The sequence below is a fragment of the Carassius carassius genome, chromosome 50 (assembly GCF_963082965.1).
Source record: "Carassius carassius chromosome 50, fCarCar2.1, whole genome shotgun sequence".
Classification (NCBI taxonomy): domain Eukaryota; kingdom Metazoa; phylum Chordata; class Actinopteri; order Cypriniformes; family Cyprinidae; genus Carassius; species Carassius carassius.
In genome coordinates, this window is record NC_081804.1 from 538,576 (window position 1) to 554,734 (window position 16,159).

At 37.7% G+C, this 16,159-nt stretch overlaps 1 long non-coding RNA gene across 1 annotated transcript; it reads right to left on the bottom strand.

The window, feature by feature from the left end:
* Nucleotides 1–11,503: 11,503 nt before the first annotated feature.
* On the bottom strand, nt 11,504–14,358 carry LOC132133511 (uncharacterized). The gene is made up of 3 exons (XR_009429162.1): nt 14,283–14,358; nt 13,983–14,177; nt 11,504–11,671 (listed from the first exon to the last, which is right to left on the bottom strand). It is a non-coding gene; the product is annotated as an uncharacterized LOC132133511 (long non-coding RNA).
* Between the last annotated feature and the right edge of the window lie 1,801 nt (nt 14,359–16,159).

A 16,159-nucleotide genomic window follows, 5' to 3' on the forward strand; every position in this document is an offset into this window, starting at 1 on the left:
CGGGTCAGGTGTGTTTGTGTTGGATAGAGTCAGACACTGACCTCAGCTCAACACACTGTTTAGCACAAAACAACAACACACCAGATGTCCTTCACCTGTGACTTTGCTGTGTGTTTATGCATCTTATTCAGATCAGATGCTGTTTTTCATTGAAAACGAGGCTTGCTGATTTTCATAACATTTATTTTCTGTATTTTTTTTACTTGTAAAGAGCTTAAAAACACACATAATATTAATATCAGTGTCTTCCAGTAGGTTGTGCTGTGGCTTTACTGCACCTCAGGGCTCATACCTTACTATTTACATAAACACACACACACACACACACACACTTACTTTAGTTTATGTTTATGCCAGTGAGATTTCACCTTTCCACTCTTCTGCAAGGGAAGCAGCTCAGAGAAAGTGGAAATATCAGTGTCACTGTGTTTTCCAGGACTGACAGAGAGTGTTTGGGCAGTGTGTGTGTGTGTGTGTGTGTGTTTATGCAAATAGTAAGGTATGAGCCCTCAAAGTAGTCCATGTGACATCAGAGGGTCAGTTAGAATTTTTTGAAGCATCGAAAAAACATTTTGGTCCAAAAATAGCAAAAACTACAACTTTATTCAGCATTGTCTTCTCTTCTGTGTCTGTTGTGAGAGAGAGTTCAAAACAAAGCAGTCATTGATTGCCCTTGATTCAAGCCTTCGGTTTACCCGCGCTCATAACACTAGCACAGAATCAGTTCAGAATCAATCAGCAAAAGAATCAGTTCGGTTCAGACGCTCTGTGTGTCGGTCTGCTTCACGCTGAATCACGCATGCGCAGTGTCATCAGCTCCTCGGTTCACGAATCAGACGCGTCTGACAGAAACGGTTCTTGACTCGAGAACGAGTCAGTCTTTTGTTCGTTATCTGGGTCGGCTCGGTGTTCATCTTCAGTTCTCTCTTCACAGCAGTTCAGTCAGTGTACTGTTTGAGTAAATGAATTACTCCGGGATATTGGTTTGTTTGAACTCAGAGAGAGTGTCAGCCACATTAAACAAGTTAACAGCTTAAGTCATTTGTGGATTAATGCGTATTGGAGACGCGAACCGTTTAAAACGATTCAGTTCGATTCGGTGAACTGCTTCAAAAAGATCCATTTACATCGAATGATTCGTTCGTGAACCGGATATCACAAACTGCTTTGTTTTGAACTCTCTCTCACAACAGACACGGAAGAGAAGACAATGCTGAATAAAGTCATAGTTTTTGCTATTTTTGGACCAAAATGTATTTTCGATGCTTCAGAATATTCTAACTGAGCCTCTGATGTCACATGGACTACTTTGATGATGTTTTTCTTACCTTTCTGGACATGGACAGTAGACTGTACACACAGCTTCAATGGAGGGACTGAGAGCTCTCGGACTAAATCTAAAATATCTTAAACTGTGTTCTGAAGATAAACGGAGGTTTCACGGGTTTGAAACAACATTAGGGTGAGTTATTAATGACATAATTTTGCTATTTGGGTGAACTATCCCTTTAACATTTCTCACTTGCCCACAAGGCAACAGCACAATGGCACGCTCTGACAAGCTTCTGTTAGAGTTTTAATGGATTTTCTTGCACCCACATTTGAACCTGACTGTGTTAAACACACCGCATAGTCAAGAACAAAGCAAATGCTCAGCTTACATTAATGTGTAATATCAGAAAATAAAATTCAGCTAACAATGGTGTACATGTGAGTTTTTCTGTTTTTTCATTATTCAAATCAATAAACCTAAACCAGCAACGAAGGGAATATAGCAATATTCTGACACACCTCTGAACCTGACCGAAAATCCAGCTAATCAGCTGTGTTTAGGTCAGTGTACAAAGAAAGGAAAAATAAAATTCAGCTCATTTGAGTGAAAGTATTAAGCACCTTCCTCTCACACTGACATACAGACAAAGTCAGGAGAAAATACTTTCAGCTGAATAACACCATTCTCACACACACAATCTATGTGTGTGTGTGTGTGTGTGTGTGTGTGTGTGCTGTACTTCAATTCAATCAAATGTCATGAAGTCTTTGGCTGAAAGCTGAAGGTGATTGCTGATAGACTGTCCCAATCAGTGGCGCCAGCACAATCCAATCACATTTGAGAGGGTTTCCGAGATTTTTTTTCTTTTGTCCTTTTTTTTCGTAGCACAAATGTTTTCGTCCACACGGATCTGGCGTTTTGGAAGAGTGAAACTGATGTTTTTTGAAACCGGGTCCCAGAGTGGATAAATTTGAAAACGCCGCCTTTGCGTTTCGTCTCGACGGCGAATCCGTACATTTTCTGAAAATATGACGTCATCAGCCCACGTCTCGCCCCTAGTCAAACACCACTACGTCACATAACAGCAACAAAAACCTGAACAAACACTGAACGATTGTATTTTTTTTGAATTAACTAACATTAACACAGATTAATAAATGTAATGTACCATGTTTATTTGTGTACCATGCGCAATGTTTATGAGCAAATCCATGTCTTCTTCTCCGTTTTTAGTGTATCTCTGTGACAGAATTACAGCGCCACATGCTGGTCTGGCATATATACTACATCGGGCGAGCCCTACTTGGTTTCGTGTGGATCATACTATTGGGATATTTCTTGAGGCGTGGACAAAAAAGATCGGATTGGGGTAAGCTCCGTCTCTGTGTGGACGGGGCCGAAGAAGTAACGGGTACTTACGGTTATGAATAGAAATGTAGCGGAGTAAAGTGTACAATATTTGCTTCTCAAATGTACTTGAGTGAAGTCACGAGTACTCCCCAAAAATGATACTCGAGTAAAGTACAGATCCCTCAAAATTGTACTTAAGTACTGTACTGAAGTAAATGTACTCCGTTACTGTCCGGCTCTGTTCCTTTTGAAGGCCTTTTTCAAACAGTGTAGATATAAAAGCAATAAGACATGCATGAGAGACGTTAATGCTCCAGTGTGCAATATTATAATTGTAGAATGTGACATAAATATCCTGTTTAATATGAACAAAACCCTGTTGTTGTTTTTTTAAACTGTGGAAAATTCGGAATTCTTTCCAAGTTCTAAAAGACTGGAATGTAGCGGAATTCTGGAATTCATCGTATCATCTTTGAGAAAGCGCAATACGAATGCTCATTCGAATCAATATTCTAAAAGAACAATTTGCTCGAATGAATCACTTTTCTGAACTGGTTGATTAAATTGAATTGTGTGAAGATAATATTCTCATAATTTGATAAATTAATCTTATTTCTAACTGAATTAGTATTTTGTACTGATTTGGTTAATTAAATGGTCAAACGTGTTTTGAAATGACTTATGAAATAATTTGAATGAACTCAAATTGTTCAAATGAATCACATTTTTGAACCGTTTGATTCTTTTACATTTTCTGAACATGGTAATTTGCTCAAATGAATCAGTGTTTTGATCTGTTTGATTAAACTTGAATTTGCTCATATTAATCAGTATTTTGAACCAATTCTCTGAAGGGAACATCTAAAAGAACAATTTGAATCACTGTTCTGAACTGGTTCTTTAAACTGAATTGTCCGAACGAACAATTAGCTCATTTGAATACGCTTCGTCTTTAGCTGGGTTGATTTAAATGAACCGTCTGAACTGAATTAGTAGATTTAATAGATTTATTAAACTGAACCTATTAAACTGAACCATCCAAGCCAAACTGTTCGCTCAACTGACTTTGTCTAATTTGCATATGAATCAGTGTCTTGAACCTTCTGATTTAAATTAAATCTAAGCTCAGTTGAGTTATTTCGATCTGATATATTAAACCAAACCCTCTGTTTGAACCTATTTGCATGACATAATCAATGTTTTGAACCAGATCACTCAACTGAACATCTAAAAGAACCAGTTTACTCAAATGGATCACAGTTTTGAACTGTTTGGTTCAACTAAACTATTCAAAAAAAGCAATTTGCTTCATTAAATCAGTGTTTTGAACTGATTCCTTAAAACCAACCAGCCAAACAAACCTGTTTGTTCAAATGAATCACTTGTTCCCGCACTATTATGTTGTTACTGCATGGCTGTCAACACCATCTTATAAGCCCACTTTAACCGTTCCTTTTCTTTTCCAGATGTTACCCATCTGTCATTCTCTCCATATATTCTTCAGTGTTTATCGACTGAAATCTGACAGGAGTGAAAACGCAGATGTGATCGTGGTGTCCGACTCGTTTAGCAGAGATTTTCTCAAACAGAGCGTTGGATGGAAATCTCTGCCATCTTGACCAGACAAAACGATCATTTAGAAGATCCACCTAGAGCTCTGTTTGCATAGCTGCTCTGTCTTTATGTCTGTGTGTTTGTGTGTGTATGGATGTCTTGGGCATTAAAATGAGTGGTTTGTGAAGGCCTGGCCTGAGTAATTGGCACTGTGTGTTGAAAGAAGGTCGTATGAAGACCGCCTCAGAATCCCAAGTAGGGATTTCCTTCTTGATTCCTCTTAATTTCACAGTTTATGAATGAAAAATGGTGGTCATACTTTGTCATTGACTCTCCTTCATGCTGTTCCAAACTTGTCTGACTTACGTTCTTCTGTGAAATACAAAAGGAGATAGAAACAGGAAAACTTTTTAAAATAAATGCATGTGGGTGAGAAAAGGAGTTTTCTTTCTTTTTTTTTTGGTGAATTATCCCTTTAAACTCGTTAGCGAATGACTATTAATAACATGATGTAAAATTCTTCCAGTAGTTTGAGTTCATTAACCTTCTCAGCGTCTAAACTGCTATTGAGTTCAGCTTCTGTTCTTCGTCTGAAAGTAATTTACAAGGCTGTTAACCGAGTCAAATGTTCAATTCCAGGATATAAAAAAAAATATTTATTTATTTTGACTTTTTTTGATTCCCAGTCCTAGAATTTACAAGAGCGCTCTCATTTTCGCATTCAGTGTTTGATTTAATACTAAAACTTACAGAAATTTAGCACATGCTGATGTACATTTAATTTAATTTAATTTAATTTAATTTAATTTAATTTAATTTAATTTAATTTAATTTAATTTAATTTAATTTAATTTAATTTAATTTAATTTAACTTAACATAAATGTTATTTAATTTAATTAAAAAATATATATATATTATTTTGTTTTACTTTTTTGTTATAAAATGTCCATGAACTTTTTCATTCAATGTTAATATTTCAGGATAAAATTTACCTATATGTCAATACATTTTTTTTTTTAAATCTACTGTCAACTGTATTTAAATTTGGTTGAACCCATTGTTAATTTTCAGAAATGTTTTAACATCACATTAAATTGCATCTTATTATTATTTACCATTATCTTGGTCATCAATTACCCTGTTTGTTTACGTCTGGACCGTAATTGATTCACACACAGAAAACGCCACAGTGTTTGTGCTTTGAAAATTTGTCCAAAATATGAATTTGTGATGGGAAAGAAGGGGCGCACACTTTTATATGAGGAATTCTTACTTACACTCATTTAGGTCTTTATTCAGAAAAATGTGACTAATATAATGTCTATGCGACTTTCGCTAGTACTTGTTTGTTTGTGAGGAAAAAACGTATTAAACTTTATTAATAATTAAAAATTGTAAATAAGTGGATGCTAGGGTATTATGGGTGGTTTTAAGCCGTTGCTAGGGGCTTTTGGTTAGTTTATTGGCATTTTAGTTGGTTGCTAGTGTGTTCTGGTGGTTTTAGGGCATTTATTAGTGGGTGGTTATATGTGTTGATAGGTGATTTCTATTGTATTCTGGTTGGTTGTATGTGTTACTAGATTGTTTCTATGGTGTTTTGAGTGGTTGCATGTATTGCTAAGGGGATTCTAGGATGTCATAGGTGGTTGTAGGTGTTGCTAGGTGGTTTCCAGGTTGTTCTGGGAAATTGTAAGTGTTGTTACGTGGTTTCTGGTGTTTTGGGTGATTGAAGGTGTTGCTATGTGATTTTGATGGTGGTCTGGCCGGTTGTAGGTGGTTTCTGGGGTGTTCTGGGTGGATGTAGGTATTGGGAAGTCGTGGCCTAATGGTTAGAGAGTTGGACTGGCAATCGAAAGGTTGTGAGTTTGAGTCTCGGGCCGGCAGGAATTGTGGGTGGGGGGAGTGCATGTATAGTGCTCTCTCCACCTTCAATACCATGACTTAGGTGCCCTTGAGCAAGGCATCGAACCCCCAACTGCTCCCCGGGCGCCGCAGCATAAATGGCTGCCCACTGCTCTGGGTGTGTGCTCACAGTGTGTGTGTGTGTGTTCACTGCTCTGTGTGTGTGCACTTTGGATTGGTTAAATGCAGAGCACAAATTCTGAGTATGGGTCACCATACTTGGCTGAATGTCACTTTCACTAGGTACTTTTTATGGTGTTCTATGTGGTTGTATGTGTTGCTAGGTGGTTTCTATTGTGTTTTGGGTAGTTCTAGATGATTTTTAAGGTGTTTTGGGTGATTGGAGGCATTGTTATGTGGTTTCGATGGTGGTCTGGCTGGTTGAAGGTGGTTTCTAGCATTTTTCTGGGTGGTTGTATGAGTCACTAGGTGGTTTCTAGGGTGTTTTGGGTGATTGTAGGAGTTACTAGGTGGTTTCTTTGGTGTTCTAACTGGTTGTAGGTGGTTTCTATGGTGTTTTGGGTAATTGTAGGTGGTTCCTAGTGTGTTTTGGGTGTTTGGAGGTATTGCTATGTGGTTTTGATAGTGGTCTGGCTGGTTGTAGGTTATTTTTCTGGGTGGTTGTAGGAGTTACTAGGTGGTTTCTAGTGTGTTCAGATTGGTTGTAGGTATTGCTAGGTGGTTTTTATGGTGTTCCGGGTAGTTCTATATTATCTTTAGGGTGTTTGGTGTGATTGGAGGCATTGTTATTTGGTTTTGATGGTGGTCTGGCTTGTTTTAGGTGGTTTCTGGCATTTTTCTGGGTGGTTGTTTGAGTTGCTAGGTGGATTCTAATGTGTTCTAGGTGGTTTTAAGTGGTTTCTGATGTTTGAAGGTGTTGCTATGTGATTTCGATGGTGGTCTGACTGGTTGTAGGTGTTTTCTATGGTGTTTTGGGTGATTGGAGGTATTGATATGTGGTTTCGATGGTGGTCTGGCTGGTTGTAGATGGTTTCTAGGGTTTTTCTGGGTGGTTGTATTAGTTACTAGGTGGTTTCTAGTGTGTTCTGGGTGGTTGTAGGTTTTGCTAGGTGGTTTATATGGTGTTTTGGGTGATTGGAGGTATTGATATGTGGTTTCGATGGTGGTCTGGCTGGTTGTAGATGGTTTCTAGGGTTTTTCTGGGTGGTTGTATTAGTTACTAGGTGGTTTCTAGTGTGTTCTGGGTGGTTGTAGGTTTTGCTAGGTGGTTTATATGGTGTTTTGGGTGGTTGTATGTGTTGTTAGGTTGTTTCTATGGTGTTCTGGCTGGTTGTAGGTGGTTTCTAGGGTGTTTTGGGTGATTGGAAGTATTGTTATGTGGTTTTCGATGGTGGTCTGGCTGGTTGTAGATGGTTTCTATGGTTTTTCTGGGTGGTTATATTAGTTACTAGGTGGTTTCTAGTGTGTTCAAGGTAGTTGTAAGTGTTGCTAGTTTGTTTCTAGGGTGTCCTTGGAAGTTGCAAGTATTGATATTTGGTTTATGTAGTTTTCTTGTTGGTTGTAGATATTGCTAGGTGGTTGGATGTGTTTGATGATTGTAGGTGTTACAATGTGGTTTCTATGGTGTTCTGGGTGGTTGTATGTGTTACTAGATGGTTACTAGGGGCTTTAGGTTGTTGCTAGGGTGTACTGGGTGCTTCCCAGCTGGTTTCTTACTATCTGGTGTTAAAATAGTTTTTAACCCTTGCATTTTTTGTGATCTTCTAGACTATAGATTGTGGTTTGGGTGTGTTTTCAGTGTCTGTCTATGGGATTGTTTCACCTGTTTTATCATCCACCAGGATAGAATAGTTAGTCTGATCATTCAGTAAAGTAATAGCACACTCTTCTCCTCAACAACACACACGGTTTGAGGAATCATTCTGGGATTATGTGCTAGAGTAACTTGTATAAATCCCAGTCCCTGAGCAGCAGTAGTAGTACTAGCGATGCAAGCACCACTAGCTACACCAGTATCCCCCCCAGATGCTTAGCAACCCTGATTGTATCATGGTGGGGGCCTTAATTTTTTGGTTTCACAGTCTTTAGTCTGCGTGGAACTAATTCTGTCTGGGCATGCAGCTTATTTCTTCACACCGGCCTAAAGCTGCTACTCAAACCCTCCACCCCCAACAGCACAGAAACTCCTGATCCTGCTGTATTTAGTGTTTGGAACACTGAGGGGCCTGTGCAGTGAGTAATTTCTCCTGAATCCATACGCCATTCTTCTGAGGTTTAGTCGTTCTGGCGTTGAGTCCAGAGCTGGCAATCGAGCCACGTGTCAAAAGATCAGCAGAAATCGGCTTACTGCTTCATGAAACGGCCAAAATGTTTTGATGTCTTAGACAGTTTGGTGTTTTTAACAGTGTTATTTTTCTATTATTTAAATCCTTTTATGGTGTTTATGGTATTAATATTTTTAATTAGGTTTTATTTTGATATTTTAATTTGTTTATTTGAATTGTAAATTTGAATCCTTTCGTTGTCTGTTTTTGTTGTAAACATTTTTTTCAAATATTTATTTTACCAATCAATATTATATTATTTGTATAAATATTATTATTAAATAATAAATATTAATTATCAATATTTTTGTCATTTTATTTAATTTGAATTAATTTGAATTAATTAATTTTTTCCTTCCAGTCAACTTTCTATTAACATGCTTGGATACAGCACTCTGTGAAACGTAGCTTCTTTGGCAATGAATGTTTGTGGCTTATCCTCCTTGTGAAGGGTGTCAATGATTGTGTTCTCGACAACTGTCAGATCAGCAGACTTCCCCATGATTGTGTAGTCTAGTGAACCAAACTGAGAGACTGTTTTGAAGGCTCAGGAAACCTTTGCAGGTGTTTAGAGTTGATTAGCTGATTGGCATGTCACCATATTCTAATTTGTCGAGATAGTGAATTGGTGGGTTTTTGTTGAATGTGAGCCAAAATAATCACAATTAAAAGAAGCAAAGACTTAAACTACTTCAGTCTGTCGCACCGATAGCTGTGATTGAATCATACTACGGGACAAGCAGTGTAACAAGTGTTTACAGAGGATTTCTGTGTTGTCATGTGGCCAGTCAAATGGACTTTGACTTTGGAGAGCGTCCATCCTTCCTTCCTCAATCCAGCCGTATCACTTCTACCAATAACAAGCTCACTCATGCAGAATTATTCCCAGTCTTGTTGCAATGTTTGAGAACGAAAGTTATTCTGACATCAACGGAAAAAATATTTTTATTATGACTAGTATTTAGATTTTAAATTACAGTTCAGATTTAGTTATTCAAAATTATTTAAATTAAAATTTCAAATATAATTTTTTTTATATTATATTAATTAAATTTGTATATTATTATTTTAATATTAAATATGACATTTGTTGTCATTTTATTAATATTTTTTTATTTTAGTGCACATTTATTATTTCGCAAGCTTTTTATTTTTAATGAATGCCTTTGTATTTTCATTTATTAATTTGTCATGCTTTGTCCTATTTCGATTGAAAATATTAAAATAAAAAATATTAATATTAAATATTAATTATGAATATTTTTCGTCATTTTATTGAGTTTTTAATAATATTTTAGTGCACATTTATAGTTTTTCATTCTTTTGCAAACTTTTTATTTTCATTAACTCCAATGTATTTTTTTACTTTTCTTGCTCCGTCCTATATAGAATGAAAATATTAAAATAAAATAAAATATGTGAAATAAATATTAAATATTAATTATCAATATTTTTGTAATTTTATTAATATTTAATTGCACATTTATAGTTGTTCTTTCTCTTGCAAGATCTAATGATGACAATTAAATCTAACGATGTGTCTTTATTTAACCTGTCATGACTTTCATAGTACAGGGCTTTGCATTTCCACAAAAACAGTGTAGGCCTCCATCATATTTCGTTCTACTATGAGGCATTTATAATGTGTTCTGTGCAACCTACGAGTATTAAATAATATTCTAAATGTTGTAATTGAGTTTTCTATGATAAACCAGCATGAAGTGAGGGTTCAGAAGCATCCACTGAAAGTGACCCAGATGACTGCAGCACGTTTGTCTGTTTATAGCTCCACTAACAGAGAGTTTGGACTTCCTTGTTTTCATCTTGTTTTTTTAAAGGTTTTTTAAAGCATGGCTGACACCATTTTTCCATCTCTGTGGTCAGATGTGTTAACAAGACACTTATTTAACTGGGTTAAATGTGAAGAGACTCAAACAAGAGCTGTTTTTAAACGCCCACACGACTAAATTTCAGAGACGTTAGTAGAGAGATAGTATTTTTAACTCGTGTGTACGTCCGAAATGAAGTGTGTGTGTAAAAAGTTTTCACACAGGAACAAGTGCGATGTCTGTACAGCATCAGAGCAACAAGAGAATAATCACAAGTTCTCAGACACAGCGACTCACAGAACGTCATCCTCTGCTTCTTCTTTCTACTTCACTGACACTCGTTCAACTTTATAAGTGACATTTGTGACATACTGTGAGTGGGAATCAGATAATCAGAAAAATTTTATTTTATTTTATTTTACATGCTGGATAAATGGAAAACACATGAGTACATGTAGGTGTATTTATTTATAGTTGTATTTATTTTATTTTATTTAATTTAATTTTATACTTTATTATAAATCAGACTTGTGACATATAAGAATCAGATAAGCAGAATTAGATATTATTTCTATATTTATTAATTTGTATCATTTTTTATCATTTATTTAGAATAAATCAGACTTGTGGCATAAGTAGAAATATACATATATACATATATTAATTATCATTAAATTTATCTCATAATTGGAAACATCTCAACTGGTTTCATTTCATGAGCTTAAAGAAATATAATTTCTTAATTAAGTTGATTTCGGGGTGAAATGTGGCCTGTTTTTAACAAGTTCACCTAAAAGAGCAGACAAACCCTTTCTGTTCATCTCCAATCATCATCTTTCATCTCACACGCTTTAATCAACCGTGTTTCCAGAGCCTCGTTGATGTTATTTTAGCTGCGAGTCTTTTTAACGTGGAATATTAATATCAGGCCTTCATTCATGCAATACAAATACAAATTCACGCTCTCTTTCAGCCTGGAAAGATATGCAGAATAAAATATCAACGTTAAGTGCTGCAAAACCTTCCTAATCACACAAAGCTGCATTAAAGAGTGCGGGAACGCTTTGAGAAATATTACGTTTGGCCGCTGTCCAGATTCTTCGGCTCTCTTTCCAAATGAAGCCTCTTTCAGGCCGTGAGATCCTGGATGTGTTTGGAGTCTGTAATGAGTTCAGACAGGAGATTTAAAGGCTGTAGTTGATGCAGGTGCTTGCTGGAGATGTTGAAGGTGCTGGCAGACGCCTGTCTTTCACGCCGGCCCCGGGACAGATTTACGGGGTTTTTCAGCGCTGTAGGTGGGAGTGTGTTCAATCGCTGACACACTGCGAGGTCTGTGGACCTGCTTTTGGACGCCTTCCAGCGGTTTCTGAATTAAAACATGAAGTCCAGCCTTCGGTGGAGTGGTGCTGTGGTGGGGTTTTCTCCGGGTGTGAGTTACACAGACGCCCGACTCCATTATTTATGCCTTTAACCCTCTCTAGAGAAGACAAAACACAGGACGAGGCTCTCAGAAAGTGCATGAACTGAAAGGGTTTGCTCTACATGTTGCACAAGGACTAGACGATATCAGGGTTATATTATTATATTATATTATATTATATTATATTATATTATATTATATTATATTATATTATATTATATTATATTATATTATATTATATTATATTATATTATATTATATTATATTATATTATATTATATTATTTCAGCTGCTTGCCAATATTTCAAATTTTTGGTTTAAATTGGTAAAACCTAAAACTTAAATAAAAATGAATATTAAAAAAGACAAATAAATACTTGAAAAACAAAAATAAAAAAGGATTATTTTATTTTATTTTATTTTATTTTATTTTATTTTATTTTATTTTATTTTATTTTATTTTATTTTATTTTATTTTATTTTATTGCATTGCATTGCATTGCATTGCATTGCATTCTATTCTACCTATTTTATTTCAGCTGCTTGCCAGCATTTCTAATTTTTAGCTATAACTGAAATAAAAATTAATATTAAAAAAGACTAATAAATACTTGAAAAAACTAAAAACAAACGAACAAAAAAAAATCACTTTAATTTAGCTAAAATTAAAGTGAAAACTGAAAATATAAAAATAAATCCTTTTTTTTCATGTCCGCTCGTGAATATTGGAGCAATAAAAATAAAACTGATGATCATTAAACAAAGTTTTTTATGCATTCATGTGTTTCCACCTTTACAAACTCAAGCTGTTGCATACTGTTATTATCACAAACATGAAGAAATGCATGGAAACGTGCAAAATGCTCTAATAGCACAGCAGCTTTGCACTGACAAACACTACGAACACATACTTCAGGAAATCTCAGAATGTGTTTTTAAGCAGGTTTTCGGAGCCATGTGTCATTATAATGTTTCTAGGCAGCGTTGTTTACTGACTCACTGTTGTGTGTGTGTCTCTGTGTTTTATTTGAATACAAAAGCCCCGGAGCCCAGCAAAGTGCAAGATATACAAATCACAATCATTGATGTAAAGTAAGTGGTTAAACGCTGAAAATGAAGTCACTGGCCTCTGTTTATGCGCACATTGTTTCACACAAAGACTAATTTTCGCTGGCGGAACAGCGATGGGCCGAGATAGCCTTAATTTGTTTACGCTCAGATTGATGAATTGCAGTCGATTTAAAATAATATCTCTCAGGCTCTCAATCAAAGCCTTTCAGACTGTTATTTTTAGGTTTGGCTGTGATTTGCGCTAGTGTTCTTCCCACGAGTCGTCCGGTGTCACCGAAGGGCCCCGCTGAGCGATGTTAGCCGAGCCGAGGCCCCGTGTTTAACGCTCTCTGTTTTTCACAGTCCTGCGAGCTGAATGGTGCCGAGTTAAACAAATGGAGAGACTCCTCGCCTCTTCTTTCTCCCTGAGCAAACAAGACCCGATCGGGCCGGACCAGCACAAACAGTCTCGCACAAAAGAGCCAGCGAGCCTCGTTTCTGATGCTGGTGGCTGCTCGGGGACACTGGGATGTTTATCTGCTAATGGTTAATGTAAGTTGGTCATGTGGTAAACGGGCCGAGGACATCTAATGCAGAACTATAGGAACATGCTTTTATCATGCAACAGGTCAAGTTACAAGTAGTTCTGAACTTTCATTCAAGATTATATGATATGATATGATATGATATGATATGATATGATATTGCACTGCATTGCATTGCATTGCATTCTATTCTATTCTATTCTATTCTATTCTATTCTTTTCTATTACCAATTTTATTTAAACTGGTTGCCAACATTTCAGTTTTGTTTAGTTTAAATTGCTAAAATACAAAACTAAATCTGAAATAAAAATGTTAATTATATTATATTATATTATATTATATTATATTATATTATATTATATTATATTATATTATATTATATTATATTATATTATATTATATTATATTATATTATATTATATTATATATATTATTAATAACTATATATATATATACACATATACAGATATATATATACAATTTTATATTTATATATAAATGTATTATTGTTATCATTATTAAATACATTAAAACTAAATACATTTATCTATTTTATAACTTATTTTAGTGCTTTCACAATAGTTTTTTATAATAGTAATTATAATATATATATATATAATAGTTTTTGTTTTAATGCAGTTAGTTGCACATTAGATTAGTTGCATGTTAACTAATCTCATGTCCAAATGTATCTCCTGTGGTTTAGTTCACATGGGCTCAGCTTTGATGAATTCATTATTAGACATAGGAACAGACAGGTGCATTTCCTTACCCGTCACCCTCATTCTTCACGCGGTGTTGACGTCACACACGTTGGACCCGACACCATTTACACTCCACCATCTGTTTAGCAGGCTCTGAGCCCATTCATTCCCAGAAAGGGTTAAACACGCCTGTGTCTGTGAGCTTCCCAGACGTCAGGCATCTAGACTGCCTTCTTTATCCACCGCTAAGGCCCCATTGTTTGCTGGAAGGGAAAGAGAGGTTAACTCTTGGTGATAAAGGACCATGACTGAATGAGTGAGTGAGTGAATGAATGAATAGAGATAGAGGGTGTAACACTAGCTCTCACCCTGCACTCTGTGTGTATTAGCTGGGCTTGAAGGACCCACAGACAGACTGGCACATCCAGGCCTTGTCAGCATATGGCATTATACAATGCAGCCCGTGGCCTGCTTCTGATAGAGAGAGAGAGAGAGAGAGAGAGAGGGAGAGAGAGAGGGAGAGAGGGAGAGCGAGGGGGGAGAGAGAGGGTGGGGGGGGGGTAGTTTGGGGTAGGTTTTTGGCTGTAAAGTTGGAAATAGGGGCTCTTAGTTTTCCAGAGAATAAAGTCGGCTGTATTTTTGTGCAGGATTGTAAAAATATTACATACAATATATAACGATTAATAACATTTAGTATTTATTGATACGATTTACTGTAGCATTATATTAAATGTTTAATTTGCAAGTCTGCTATGTGTTTATTTACATTAGTAAAATAATGTTTTTAATTCAATTATATTTTTTATTATTATATGTAACGTCTCGGTTACGTATGTAACCCTCATTCCCTAAAGGTGGAAACGGAGACGTTACGTCAGAAAGAGACTGACGAATGGATCTCGCCCGAGAGCCCAATCACCTTCGAGTGGTTACAAAACGAGCCAATGGTACACAGAGTTCCTTGCTCTGCGGAATTTGCATCACGAGCTCCGCCCCACAGTGGGGGTATATAAGGAGCAGCACGAGCAACTCGCACTCAAGTCTTTGCTGAGGAGCCGAGCCAGTGACCCGGCCGTTCAGCGGAACAGCGATGTATATAGCGATGTATATAGTAATACCGCACGCATCCAGTCCATGGAGTGGAATGGTGCAGCAAGCGGATTGACACTGAGCAGGTCCTTACTGGCCAGAAGGGGCAAGTACCCGGGAGGAGATGGGCTCTACACGGAGCCATTTGTTAGCGAGGCGCCATGTGCCAGCACCCAGGAGGAAGCTACACTCCTAGTTGAGTGAGCACTCACCCCTAGGGGGCATGGCAGATCTTGAGCCTGATAAGCCAAGACAATAGCATCCACTATCCAGTGGGATAACCTTTGCTTGGAGACAGCCTTTCCCTTCTGCTGGCCTCTGTAACAGACAAAGAGCTGGTCTGAGGTCCTAAGGCACTGAGTTCTGTCCACGTAAGTGCGGAGCGCACGTACTGGACAGAGCAGCGCCAGGGCTGGGTCTGCCTCCTCCAGGGGCAGCGCTTGCAAGTTCACCACCTGATCCCTAAAAGGAGTGTTGGGAATTTTGGGCACGTTCCCCGGCCGGGGTCTCGAGACAACGTGAGAGTTGGGCGGGCCGAATTCCAGGCACGCTTCGTCAACTGAAAATGCCTGCAGGTCCCCGGCCCTCTTCACCGAAGCCAAAGCTGTCAGGAGAGCGGTTTTCAATGATACTTTAGCTCAACTGAGAGCAAGGGTTCGAAGGGAGCCCTCTGCAGTGCCGATAGAACCACTGCGAGGTCCCAAGAGGGGACTTGCTGAGGGCGAGGCGGATTGAGCCTCCTGTCCCCTCTCAGGAACCTGATGATCAGATCGTGCCTCCCAAGAGACTTACCTTTCCGAAATGGAGACAGCCTTCGTTCCAACCCTTCCTTAAAAAAGGAAAGCACTGACTCGATCAGGCATTTCCAGGGGTCCTCACGATGTGAAGAACACCAAGTGATGAAGAGGTTCAACTTATAAGCATAGGCGTGTCTGGTGGACACGGCTCTAGTGATGGTAGCTACCACCTGAGGTGGCAAGGTAACTAAACCTTCCGCGACCCGTCCAAAACCCACACATGTAGGTTCCAAGATCAGGACATGGGTGCCAGAGGGTGCCCCGTGTCTGAGAAAGAAGGTCCTTCCTCAGAGGAATTAGCCAGGGAGGGGCTGTCGCGAGGACTACAAGTTTGGGGAACCAGGTCCGGCTGGGGCAAA